This window comes from Centropristis striata, chromosome 15 (genome assembly GCF_030273125.1).
Source record: "Centropristis striata isolate RG_2023a ecotype Rhode Island chromosome 15, C.striata_1.0, whole genome shotgun sequence".
Taxonomy (NCBI): Eukaryota; Metazoa; Chordata; class Actinopteri; order Perciformes; family Serranidae; genus Centropristis; species Centropristis striata.
The window spans coordinates 985,553-998,644 of record NC_081531.1 but is presented as its reverse complement, the minus strand read 5'-3'; positions in this window follow the sequence as shown (position 1 = coordinate 998,644).

Sequence of the window (13,092 nt, the reverse complement as noted above, 5' to 3'; positions counted from 1 at the left end):
TTTGTGACACTTGGAAAAGTGTTTATATATAAATCCAGTTTCATTACAATTTCTATAAATGAATTTATCAGAGAAACTAACTGTGTTATTCTGCACAAAGACTGTTGGAGCTGCAGGACTCAGAGATCTATAGAGATTTTATATGTTACAGTAAAACACAAGGAGAGATTTAATTAAATGAAATATACTCCCACTCTTAAAACTGAATGTTTTTTTAGTGTGTGTGTGTGTGTGTGTGTGTGTGTGTGTGCGTGTGTGTGTGTGTGTGTGTGTGTGTGAGAACGAGTCCAGCACGTCAGACATTTCCTGCAAGGACCAAAATATTTCCTACTGTATTGAAACTCAACACCAGAACAACTTTCCCTGAGAGAGGAGGAGGTGAGTGTGTGTGTGTGTGTGTGTGTGTGTGTGTGTGTGTGTGTGTTCTTGTACTTCCTACATAGTGAGGACCAGGACACATTTTTAACCAACAGAGATTTTTGCAAAGTGAGGACATTTCGGCCGGTCCTCACTTCTTTAAAGGCTTTTTTTAGATTTCAGACTTTGTTTTAAGGGTTAAAGGTCACATGATAATGATAATTAACTGAAACTGTATTGTGTGGTTACAAAACTAACTAAAATTATAGTGAAAATGTCCTTCGTTTTCGTCTTTGTCAACTTTTTTCATACATAATGAAGATGGATCAGACAAAGGAAATAAAGGCAAAATTTACTGAGACCTCTTTTAATCTCCCACCAAATAAATACCCCATTACAAAACACTACAACTAATAAAAACTAAAACTAAAGACTTAAAAAAAAAAAAATCACAACGAAATGAAAACTAAAACTAATGAAAACTAAAACTATTCTAACCTTGGTAGGGAATTCACTGTTCCAATGAGGGTCCTCACAAAGATAGAAGTACAAGAATGTGTGTGTGTGTGTGTGTGTGTGTGTGTGTGTGTGTGTGTGTGCGAGAGACAGGAGGACATGGAGAGGACAAATAAGGATGTGAGACAGAAAGCTGGTGAGAAACATCGTCTGAGCCAGAAACACCAGGAGAGATGCCAACAGGCTCATTAGGAGAGGAGGAGCAGGAGGAGGAGGAGCAGGAGGAGGAGGAGGAGGAGGAGGAGGAGGAGGAGGAGGAGGAGATGGTGGAGGAGGAGGAGGAGGAGGAGGAGGAGACGGAGGAGCGTCCCCGAGGAGATCCAGAATGTGGAGAAGGAGCAGAGGGGTCAGAGGTCACCTCAGACGGACTAATAACTGTATTTAGAACCCAGAGAGAAGCTCCAGCAGGCTCTATAATCCCAATCAGGTCAATATAAAGCAGCAAAATACCTCATTTATGTTTCAGACCTTGCTCCTCCACCAGGAGGACCGGCTCCTGTCCCGTGTGGAAACTAAAGGAAAACACTTTTTATGTAACTTCCGTTTTTCAGTAATTTAAGAGTCTTTTAGAAGGCCTAACCAGGAGGAGGGGGGGTCAAACAAAGCCAGGGCTTTCACTCAGGAGACATAAAGGAAATAGAAAAAAACTAAATTACAAAGAAAGGATGTAAAATGACCAAGAAAAAGACACAAAGTTACCAAAAAAGGACACAAAATTACCAAAACTGACAAAAAAGACACTAAATTACCCCCAAACCCCCCAAAAAACGACCAAAAAAGATGGTAAATGCTAAAGAAAACCCACAAAATGACAAAAAAAACCCCATAAAATCACAAGAAAATGACACAAAGTGACCAAAAAGGATGTCAAAATTACAAAAAAAATTGTCATAAAAGACCAGAAAATGATCAATTAGACAAAGCCAAAAACTTGCTATAAAGTGTGAAACCACCCTTAAAACTGAAATGACCCAAAAAACACCAGTAAATTACCCACAACCCCCCACAAAATCACCAAAAGAAGACCAAAAATGACAGAAAAAAGACTCAAAATTACCGAAAAGACGCTAAATTACCCCAACACCCCCCCCCCCCCCCCCACACACACACACAAAAACCAACATTTACCACTAGCAGATACAAAATTACCCATAAAATTACCAAATAAAGACAAAAAAACCCCAAAGACACTAAATCACCCACAAAACAACCAAAAAAGACACTAAATTACCGAAGACAATAAAGAAACAAAAAAAGATACAAAAATTACCAAAAAAGACACTAAATTACACCCCCCCCCCCACACACAAAAAACAACATTTACCACTACCATAAAATTACCAAAAAACAAAAAGACGACCAAAAAAACACTAAATCACACCCAAAACGACCAAAAAAGACAATAAAGAAACACAAAAGATCCAAAATGACAAAAAAAGACACTAAATTTCCCCCAAAACGTCCAAAAAAAAGACATCAAAAGGACCATAAAGACACAGAAGGACAAAAAAAACAACCCAGAAAAGTACCAGAAAATTCATTCTACCACTGACACTTTTTGGACTTTCTGGACTTCATGATGAATAAAAGACTTCATGATGAATCAAAGACTTCATGATGAATAAAAGACTTCATGATGAATCAAAGACTTCATGATGAATCAAAGACTTCATGATGAATAAAAGACTTCATGATGAATAAAAGACTTCTTGATGAATAAAAGACTTCATGATGAATAAAAGACTTCATGATGAATCAAAGACTTCATGATGAATCAAAGTGTCTGTTAGAGGAAACTGGGTTTCCGTCTGTCTGGGGTCAGAAGCCTCGCACCGTTCAGGCCTATTGAACCGTTGGTGCCGTATCAAATACAGCAGGACACGTCAGATTTTCCCGACCGCTGGTGTCTTATGTCATGCACACACACACACACACACACACACACACACACACACACACACACACTGAAGCAATTAGCTGCGGCCTGGTGGTTAAATAATGGAGCGGAGGCATTCCTGGTGATTTTGTGGAGTGGAGGAAAAGACGATACTTTTCGTCCACTTCTTCTAGCAGCTCCACATGTTTCATCTCTGGTAGACGTGGAGGACTCGTCCACACCCAGACCGGCAACAGACCACAAGGATCCGAGCTCAGGGACCAGAACCAGAACGCTCCGGTTCAGAGGGAGCAGCTGATCTTTATCCTCCTTCATCAACCTGAGGTAGTTCAGAGGGTCACAAACAGGAACACTCTCACGTCTTCAGACTGTGAGCTGGCAGCCAACTGGTTTTTTTTACAGCAGTATTCTGCTCTGTACTGTGAGCTGACAAACGCTCATAGGAGTCTATGGGGGACGCTGACAAACGGTCTGTTCCGTCCTTCAGGTTGGAGGTCTGATCCAAACCCAGGACTTTCACCCAGGAGTTGTGAAGAAAAAGATGTAAACAGACAGAAAAAGACAAAATTAAAACAAACAAAATTAAAAAAACAAAACAGATGCAAAATGGCAAAAAAATGTAAAATGGCAAAAAAGACCAAAAATGACCAAAAAAAGACACAAAATTACCCCCCAAACTCCCACAAAATGACCATAAAGACACAAAAGGGCATAAAAGACACAAATTTACAGAAAAGACACTAAAGAAACAAAAAAAGATGCAAAATAACCAAAAAAATATGCAAAATGACCAAAAAAAGACCAGAAACGACTAAAAAAGGACACAAAATTACCCCATAAAATGATCATAAAGACACAAAAGGACAAAAAAACTAACAAACATAAAATTACCCAAAAGGATGTCAAAATTACAAAACTAAAAACTAAATCTTGGGTGCAGGAATGGTTTTGTCTTCATTTACTGACTTAGAACAAGATGTAAGGTATTCAGATTTTTTAAGTGTATTGAATTGTTTAAAGTGACCAGAAGAGGAAAAAGGAGAATGGAAAAAGTGAATGTGATTGAACAGCTGCTGCTGGAGTTCCAGTCAGGAGTCACATGGCCAGTTTAAAGCTTCAGCAGCTCCGTCTGTCTGTCAGGAAACCAGCTGCACAGAATCAATGATCAAAGATCAATGATCAATGATCAGGCTGCACAGAAACAACCAGACATGGACAAACGAACGTCACACACAAAGAAAACCTTTAGAGGTTTTAGAGCAGAAAGAGCTGCGAGGCAGAAAGATGGAGACGATCGTTCCTCCCAGATTATTCCTTTAACAGAGCAGCAGATCAGCTTTTCCACAGACACACACACACACACACACACACACACACACACACACACACACACACACACACACAGCTTACACTTCTTTGTAGTGTCTTTCATGATACAGAGATATTTCTCCAGAGACAGAGTGTAATGGTAAAAGCATTAAGAGCAGAAAGAAAAGGATGACGATTCAGAAGAAAGACTCGGAGACAAAGACTCGGAGGGACGATGTGTCCAAGCCTTCAGATAACGGGACACGAGTCTCCTGCAGGGACCAGGTTCTTCATCCAGTATCACTGGTTTCTGACCCGTAAAGTCTTTATGAACACCTAACCAGGAGGTGGATTGGGTCAAACAAGGCCACGACTCAGGAGACAAAAAAATAAAAGAAGACTAAATTACCAAAAAGAAGGATGTAAAATGACCAAGACATACATACACAAAATTACCAAAAGATGACATAAAATTCACCAAAAAAAGACTAAAAATTACCAAATGAAGACATAAATTTACCATAACAGGACACAAAATTACAAAAAAGGACATAAAATTACCATAAAAACACAAAATTACCAAAAAAGACATAAAAAAAAGTACCAAAAAAGACACAATTTAATAAAACAAGAAGTAAAAAATTACCAAAAAAGGACACAAAATTCCAAAAAAATTACACAAAATTACAAAAAAACACCATTAAAAAAAGATGTAAAATTACCAAAAGAAGACATAAAATTACCATAAAAGGACACAAAATGACCTAAAAAGACAAAATTTCAAACAAAAATAAAGTTTTTCCCTAGTGTCGTGTCTTTGCTGCCCTGTAGCTCAGTGGTCTTGTAGCCTAAATGTACGGAAACTGCAGCTTTACAGCAGTGAATCGTTCGTGTCTGTATAAAGACGTGTGCTGTTTCTAGAACTATCCACACCGTTTTAAAGTCAAACATAATGTCTGGTCAAAAAATAGGTCCCCTCAGCTTGTTTTCAAAGAGCTTTTATTCTAAGAATTTGATAATGGAAAAGGTTTGATCTCAACTTTCACATGAGACAGAGAGACAGACGCCAGTTTCATTATGAACCCAAAATCACTTTTCAACCCAGGCAGTGAACCCAGAGACTCAGGTGGAGACCAGGCTGGGTGGAGTGGTTCACAGCTTTACACCAGCAGGCCGGAGGACCCACCGTACGCCTGGAGGAGGGGCACCGCTTTTTATTAATTTAGTATAAAGAGCAGTGAGAGGTGGGAGGGTGACGGCAGGTTTGGAGAGCTGTTGGTCTCAAAGGAAATAACTCTGAAGGGCTTAAAGATCATTTTCACAGTTGAGAAAACGGTGGATTTCCAGTTTCCAGGTGTGACGCCCAGAAAGACTTTCCCCTCAGACTAAAGAAACGTCTGTAACCAGATCAAAAGACTCGTTTCTCCGTCAGAGTTTGATCCGTTCCGTCCGATAACATTCAGATAGTCGAGAAGAGCCCAAAGATGAAATCCTTTTATTCACATTCAGGTTAGTGGAACAATTCAACAGGAACAAGAGCAGCTTTCATAGGAATGAACAGAGCCCCGCCTCCAACACTGTATCCAGTTTATACGTCTGTTTCATATATATATATATATATATATATATATATATATATAAAATTAAAGAAAAAGACACAAAATTAAAGAAAAAGACACAAAATTACAGCAGAACAGCGTTCTCACAACCTGAATCTTTAATTCAACTTGAGCAGGAAATTTAAATCTTACCGGACACGTGGACCGGCACAGAAAAACAGGTTAGAACGCCACTTTTATACCCAACATCAGCATCTGCCTCACAGAAAAACAGCTTCAGTAAACTTCCTGACTCAGCACCAGGAAGGTAAATCATCCTCTAACCACAGAGCTAAAGTCTTCTGCAGAGCAGTTTGTGTGCAGAGAAAGTAGAATAACAGCTTGTTTTTCTTATCATCTCTGCCGTCTTCGTTCCCCGGAGCACGGCCACCTTGCAGACTCACAAGGAGGGAGCCAAAACAGTGGTTGTTATATTTAATCTCAGTGTAATTCTCTGAGAGAAACACTGGGGAAGATAAATAGGGAATACAGTTGCTTTTTGCAAACAGGACTGTCAAGCTTGATCCAGAGCAGCAGAGTCCTCCCAAACCCCCCAAACTCCCTGCAGCCAGCAGCTGAAGACTGTGTTGAACTGGAAAGATCCCAAGTATGACTGAGGAGAAGCAGAGAGCGAGCACCATGAAGAGTCAGCAGTATTCGCCTTGAACAAACACTCCATGTTCCCTTAAAACCTTTCCAACATTTCACAGCAATGAGCAGAAGATAAACCACAGTTTTCTGATGCTGTGAGGCACTCGCTGCTCGAACACGCTGCACAAAACAGCCAATAATATCCTGGCTTTGAGCAAAGAAAATGACTTCAACTTCACTTAGTAACATGTTATATCTACGGAAATATTCACAATGTTTCCTGTCCGTCTGAAAGATACACTGACATTAAGGTTCATACTTGTATTTTGGTCTTATACTTGAACATGTTTACACGCTTCAATGTTCAAAAACCACAAGGCAACTTTGCCAACAGTCAAATATCAAGCAACGTGCAGCAACACAAGACACAGCAAGCCAGCTAACATCACTAATAAATGACTCGGACTGGGATCAGGGGCCAAAAGAAACTCCAACCAACAAGTTCTCCAACCTAAACGAAGAAAATAATAATTTTGTGTCTGTATGGTAATTTTGTGTTTTTTTCTTTCAAATTTTTTGGTCTTTTCTGGTCTTTTTTGGTCATTTTACGTCTTTTTGTTTCTTTAGTGTCTTTTCTGTAATTTTGTGTCTTTTTATGGTCATTTGTTTTGTCTTTTTTTCATAATTTTGCATTTTTTTGTTTCTTTAGTGTCTTTTCCGTACTTTTGTGTCTATTTTGTAATTTTGCGTGTTTTTTTTTTTAATCATTGAATGTCTTTTTTGGTCATATTGTGTCTTTTTCTGTAATTTAATGGCTTTTTTTCACATCTTCTTCACATCTCCTGGGTGAAAGACCTGGGTTTGCAACCAGATCTCCAACCTTGAGCTGCTTGTTGAAACAGCCTATGAGAGTTATTAAAGGCTTAGTGTCGAAATTAAACTAGACGACCTTTTGGAACAAACCATGCCATGATGACTTGTTGCGAAGGACCAAAATGCTCCAAAGTTAAGCTAACTTTTTGGCGAAAAAGTGGCATTGCCTTTTTTCAAAATGTCGCATTGGGATATTTCTGCATGCTGGGGTCCCTAACAGTGTTGGAACTGCATATATTGGGTAGTATTGTTAGTATAGAGCTAAAGGTGGGTGGTGGTGCTGGGGTCGGGTTGGATGAGGGGCCCAATTTGAAAAGTTCATGCCCACTTTATGTTGATAACTCACGAGTCTCCTCTTTACTGACATGCCCACTTTATGCTGATAACAGTCAGTGTTTCTCCTGCAGTAAATGTGCTGTTGTGTCCTCTTGTGTGTGGGTCTTTGTGCATCCTGGGGTCCCTAAACAGTCTGTGAGCTGCATAAATCGGGTATGACTGGAAAGCCGAGACTCTTGTGGATTCAATGAGCCTAAATGGTTCTTTTCAAAGGGTTCCCTGAAACTCTGACCTCAAGAAAATGTGTTCTATGGGTATCTACACGTCTACAAGACATACCCGCTTTATATATATTCTATATTGGGTAGTGTTGGTATAAAAGAGCTAAAGGTCGCTGGTGGGGTTGGGATTGGGTTGGATGAGGGGCCCAGTTTGGAAAGTTCTGCTCCCTGTCCTGATTCCTGACAGCTTGGAGACAAAGAGCTGGGCGAGAGACTGTAAATGACGGTTTACCACACACAAACAAGCTAAATTGAACAATCCTCCGAAACACAAGTGGAAAAGTGCTTCTGCAAACAATAGCCCTTCACATAAATGCTTGTCACGTTCTCTCTGTGGAAAGTTTGACATGCCGCAATTTCGGCAGCTTGATGTCATTATCATATACGGCTGCAGCTCCGAACAATGATGGGATGGAAACTGTCACGCTGTTATGAGCTGCTATGAGCTGCTATGAGCTGCTATGAGCTGCTATGAGCTGCTATGAGCTGCAGTGGCTGCGTTCGCTCTGTGTACAGCAGATGCCGGCTGGCTGCGGCCTGTTGGTTTTGGCGAACAGATTATATACATTCAAACTATTCAGTAGTGTTTTCCAGTTATGTAACAACCATCGGAACTAGAAGGGGAACAAACATTAAACCTCAGGATCCCGGAGAACCTAACGAGCCTTTTGGTCTTGTTCCCCACCTCTTTCTCCTCCTCCACATCCCTCATCCTCCGCCTGTTATCCTCTGGTTTTTCTTTTTCTTGGATTGCCCCCATCCTCCTCTCTCCCTTTCCTTATTATTCTTTCACCCCCCTTCCTCCCCTCTTCTCTTGTATCCTCTTGCTCTCCTCCCTATCCTTATCGTCTCCTTACTCCCCCTCTTCTCTTTCAGTCTCATTATTTGGGCTCCCAAGTCAGCAATCTCTCCCCAGAACCCCAGGTTTTACCCCAGCCCCCCCACTCTCCGTCTGTTTATTCTATCATTCGGCCTGGGTGACCCCTCCTCCTCGCTGGCTGTCACGCCCCCAGAGACACATTCCAGAAATGTAATTGATAGAACAGACAAAACTTCTCCTTTCCATAGTCCTGCACTCCCAATTCCCCTCTTTCACATGAATCTACTTACAGTACCTCCAAGCGGCTCTATCTCCCAAACTGAAGACCTCTAATGGATCATGCAGACCTCTGAAGGCCTCCTAGGTCACAGCCTACTGTCCTTGACTCCTAGCCACTTGCCACATTTCATTACTGGCTCCGATACGTTCTCAGCTTCTAGCTTCCAAGCAGCTGAGCTGCAAAGCTTCTCCATTTCACTGCAGACACGAATTCTATTTTTCAGCAGCTGAATAGCTGTTCTTGATTTGGTGTTCCTTGGTGGCCAGTAAGGCTTCTGGTGTCTGGATTGATAACACTTGAATATACACTGACGGCCCTCTGCTTATGAGTTTAACAGCTACAGGCTTGGTTAAAGGTGCTGCGCCACTTTATTTCACAGGCTGTATTGGGCTCAGTTTTAAGGCAAATATTCTGGTATCATGTGAAGATATTTAAAGAGCAAATAAATCAACAGCTACCAACCATTTCATGATATCTTGTCTGGTGTACCCTCTTCACAGACATGCCCACTTGATAACCCACGAGTCTCCTCTTTACTGACATGCCCACTTTATGTTGATAACCCACGAGTCTCCTCTTTACTGACATGCCCACTTTATGTTGATAACCCACGAGTCTCCTCTTTACTGACATGCCCACTTTATGTTGATAACCCACGAGTCTCCTCTTTACTGACATGCCCACTTTATGCTGATAACCCACGAGTCTCCTCTTTACTGACATGCCCACTTTATGTTGATAACCCACGAGTCTCCTCTTTACTGACATGTCCACTTTATGCTGATAACCCACGAATCTCCTCTTTACTGACATGCCCACTTTATGCTGATAACCCACGAGTCTCCTCTTTACTGACATGCCCACTTTATGTTGATAACCCACAAGTCTTCTCTTCACTGACATGCCCACTTTATGCTGATAAACCACGAGTCTTCTCTTTACTGACATGTCCACTTTATGCTGATAACCCACGAGTCTCCTCTTCACTGACATGCCCACTTTATGCTGATAACGCACAAGTCTTCTCTTCACTGACATGCCCACTTTATGCTGATAAACCACGAGTCTCCTCTTCACTGACATGCCCACTTTATGCTGATAAACCACGAGTCTTCTCTTTACTGACATGCCCACTTCATGCTGATAACAGTCAGTGTTTCTCCTGCAGTAAATGTGTTGTTGTGTCCTCTTGTGTGTGGGTCTTTGTGCATCCTGGGGTCCCTAAACTGTCTGTGAACTGCATAAATGGGTTCTGACCGGCAAGCTGAGACTCTTGTGGATTCAATGAGCCTAAATGGTTCTTTTCAAAGGGTTCCCTTGAACTCTGACCTCAACAAATCTCAATGAAAATGTATTCTATGGTTATCTACATGTCTCCTGTTTACAGGCATACCCACTTTGTGCTGATCCCATTCATATAAATGTGTTAAAAATGTTGGATTGGAATATTTGTGCATCCTAAACAGTCTGTGAGTTACATAAATTGGATACGACTGGGAACTGAGACTCTTTATTTGAAACTTGAGCTCACTGAGAGTTTGATGTGGTGCTGATCACTGGAAGTTGACTCATCAAAGTAGAAATAAAGTGGCTCCATATGTATTTCTATTGGGGTTTTCTTTTTCGGATAGCTTTTAGGTCCACAGGCCTTCTTAGTGAAGGCCAGAAGGAACACAACACAAGTGCTACCATACAATCGCACAAAAGAAAACAAATCTACTAAATGTCAAAAGTCTTTGAAAACAAATCACAGCATGGCTTTTCCTCTGGTGTTCCTCAAAATCAGGCTGAATGGCCCCCCGGGGCCCTGACCCCAACCTGTCCAACTCGACCCCCGACAGCTTGAATCACACTCACAGATATTAGCTTCATTTGATGTTCTCCAGCTTTGCTCGCAGCACAGGAACTTTTTTCAACATGTTGTATTGGGATATTTCTGCATGCTGAGGTCCTCTTTACTGACATGTCCACTTTATGTTGATAACCCACGAGTCTCCTCTTTACTGACATGCCCACTTTATGTTGATAACCCTCGAGTCTCCTCTTTACTGACATGTCCACTTTATGTTGATAACCCTCGAGTCTCCTCTTTACTGACATGTCCACTTTATGTTGATAACCCACGAGTCTCCTCTTTACTGACATGTCCACTTTATGCTGATAACCCTCGAGTCTCCTCTTTACTGACATGTCCACTTTATGTTGATAACCCATGAGTCTCCTCTTTACTGACATGCCCACTTTATGTTGATAACCCATGAGTCTCCTCTTTACTGACATGTCCACTTTATGTTGATAACCCACGAGTCTCCTCTTTACTGACATGCCCACTTTATGTTGATAACCCATGAGTCTCCTCTTTACTGACATGCCCACTTTATGCTGATAACCAACAAGTCTCCTCTTTATAGACATGCCCACTTTATGCCTAAGTCTTTAAAACCAAATCACAGCATGGGTTTTCCTCTGGTCCCCCCCCCCCCCTCTGACCCCCAGCTGTACACCTCGACCCCCCGACAGCTTGAATATCAGATATTAGCTTCATTTGATATTTTCCGGCTTTGCTCGCAGCACAGGAAAGAAAAAAAAAAAAACAGATCTTATTTTTCTTTGGACGACCCAAACGCAGCCTTTGACTCTGCAGCAGCGTTATGGCGGACGGATCATGTGACGGCGTGGAGGTGGGGGCCCCCGCCCCCCCGGCCCCCAGCTACCGAGAGGTCAGGCTGATGCACATCTGGCATTTCCTGTTTCCTCTCCTCCACATGCCCCCGAGTGGTCGCCACACACACTCAGTGAGGAACAACTATGCACAGTGGTGGAAGGTAACTAACTACATTTACTCAACTACTGTACTTAAGTACAATTTTGAGGTACTTGAACTTTACTTGAGTATTTCCATTTTATGTAACTTTATACTTCTACTTCACTACATTTTGCTGACAGCTTTAGTTACTTTTCAGATCAAAATTTAACATAAAAAGCATGATATGTTTAAAGTGAATATAACTGTTTTTAAATGAAACCTCATAACAGCATATTAAGTCGTTAAAATGAGCCCTGCCTTGAGAAAATTAAAATGCTGCTCCCATAAATGCATCAATAATAATAATAATAATATAATAATATATTTGAAATATAAACAGTCGCAGATAAAGTTGGAATAAAATATTTTTACCTCTTTCCATAAAATGATTGTGACAATGTGATTTATTCTTGATAATAAAGTGGATATATTCTCAAAACGTTATTAATCAATCTCTTCCAAATATATCAGAATTAAAATGAAACCACAATTAACAGAAGATTGTGTCTGAAAACAAAAATATTCCAATTTATGGGTGACCGTATATAAAACAATGTGGGTGGGTTCATTCTGCATAACGAGTACTTTTACTTTTGATACTTTAAGTACATTTTGATGCTGATACTTTTGTACTTTTACTTCAGTAAGTTTTGAATGCAGGGCTTTTACTGTAGTGGAGTCATTTCACAGTGTGTATTAGTACTTTTACTGCAGTAAAGGATCTGAATACTTCTTCCACCACTGTTTATGACCTTTAGTCAGGCGGCTTCGCAAAACAAAGGGGACGCGCCGGACAAACACGCCAAATTTTTCACCATAACTTTCAAGTTTAGATGGGAGCCAAGAGGGCTGCCATATAAAATCTATGAGAACCAATATATCTTCCAATCAACTTAAAAAGTAAATCTGGGTGTTCTCTCCTTCCTTGCTTCCTTCCCTCCTTGTTTTCTTGCTGCCTTCCTTCCCTCCTTGTTTCCTTCCCTACTTTTTTCCTTCTTTGCTTCCTTCCCTACTTCTTTCCTTCCTTGCTTCCTTCCTGCCTTTTTTCCTTCATTCCCTCCTTGTTTCCATGCTTCCTCCTTTCCTTCCTCCCCTCCTTGTTTCCTTCCTTCTCTCCTTGCTTCCTCCTTTCCTTCCTTCCCTCCTTGTTTCCTTGCTCCCTTCTCTTCCTTCCCTTCTTCTTTCCTTGCTTCCCTCCTTGTTTCCTTGCTTCCTTCTCTTCCTTCCCTCCTTCCTGCCCTCCTTGTATCCTTCCTTCCTCCCCTCTTTGTTTCTTTCCTTCCTCCTTTCCTTCCTTCCCTCCTTCCATCCTTGCTTCCTCTTTCCTTCCTTCTCTCTGAATACTTCTTCCACCACTGGTTATTGTGCATATGAGTCTATTGTATAACAGCACGAGAATGAACTCACACACACACACTCACACACACACACACTCACACACTCACACACACACACACACACACACACACACACACACACACTCACACAC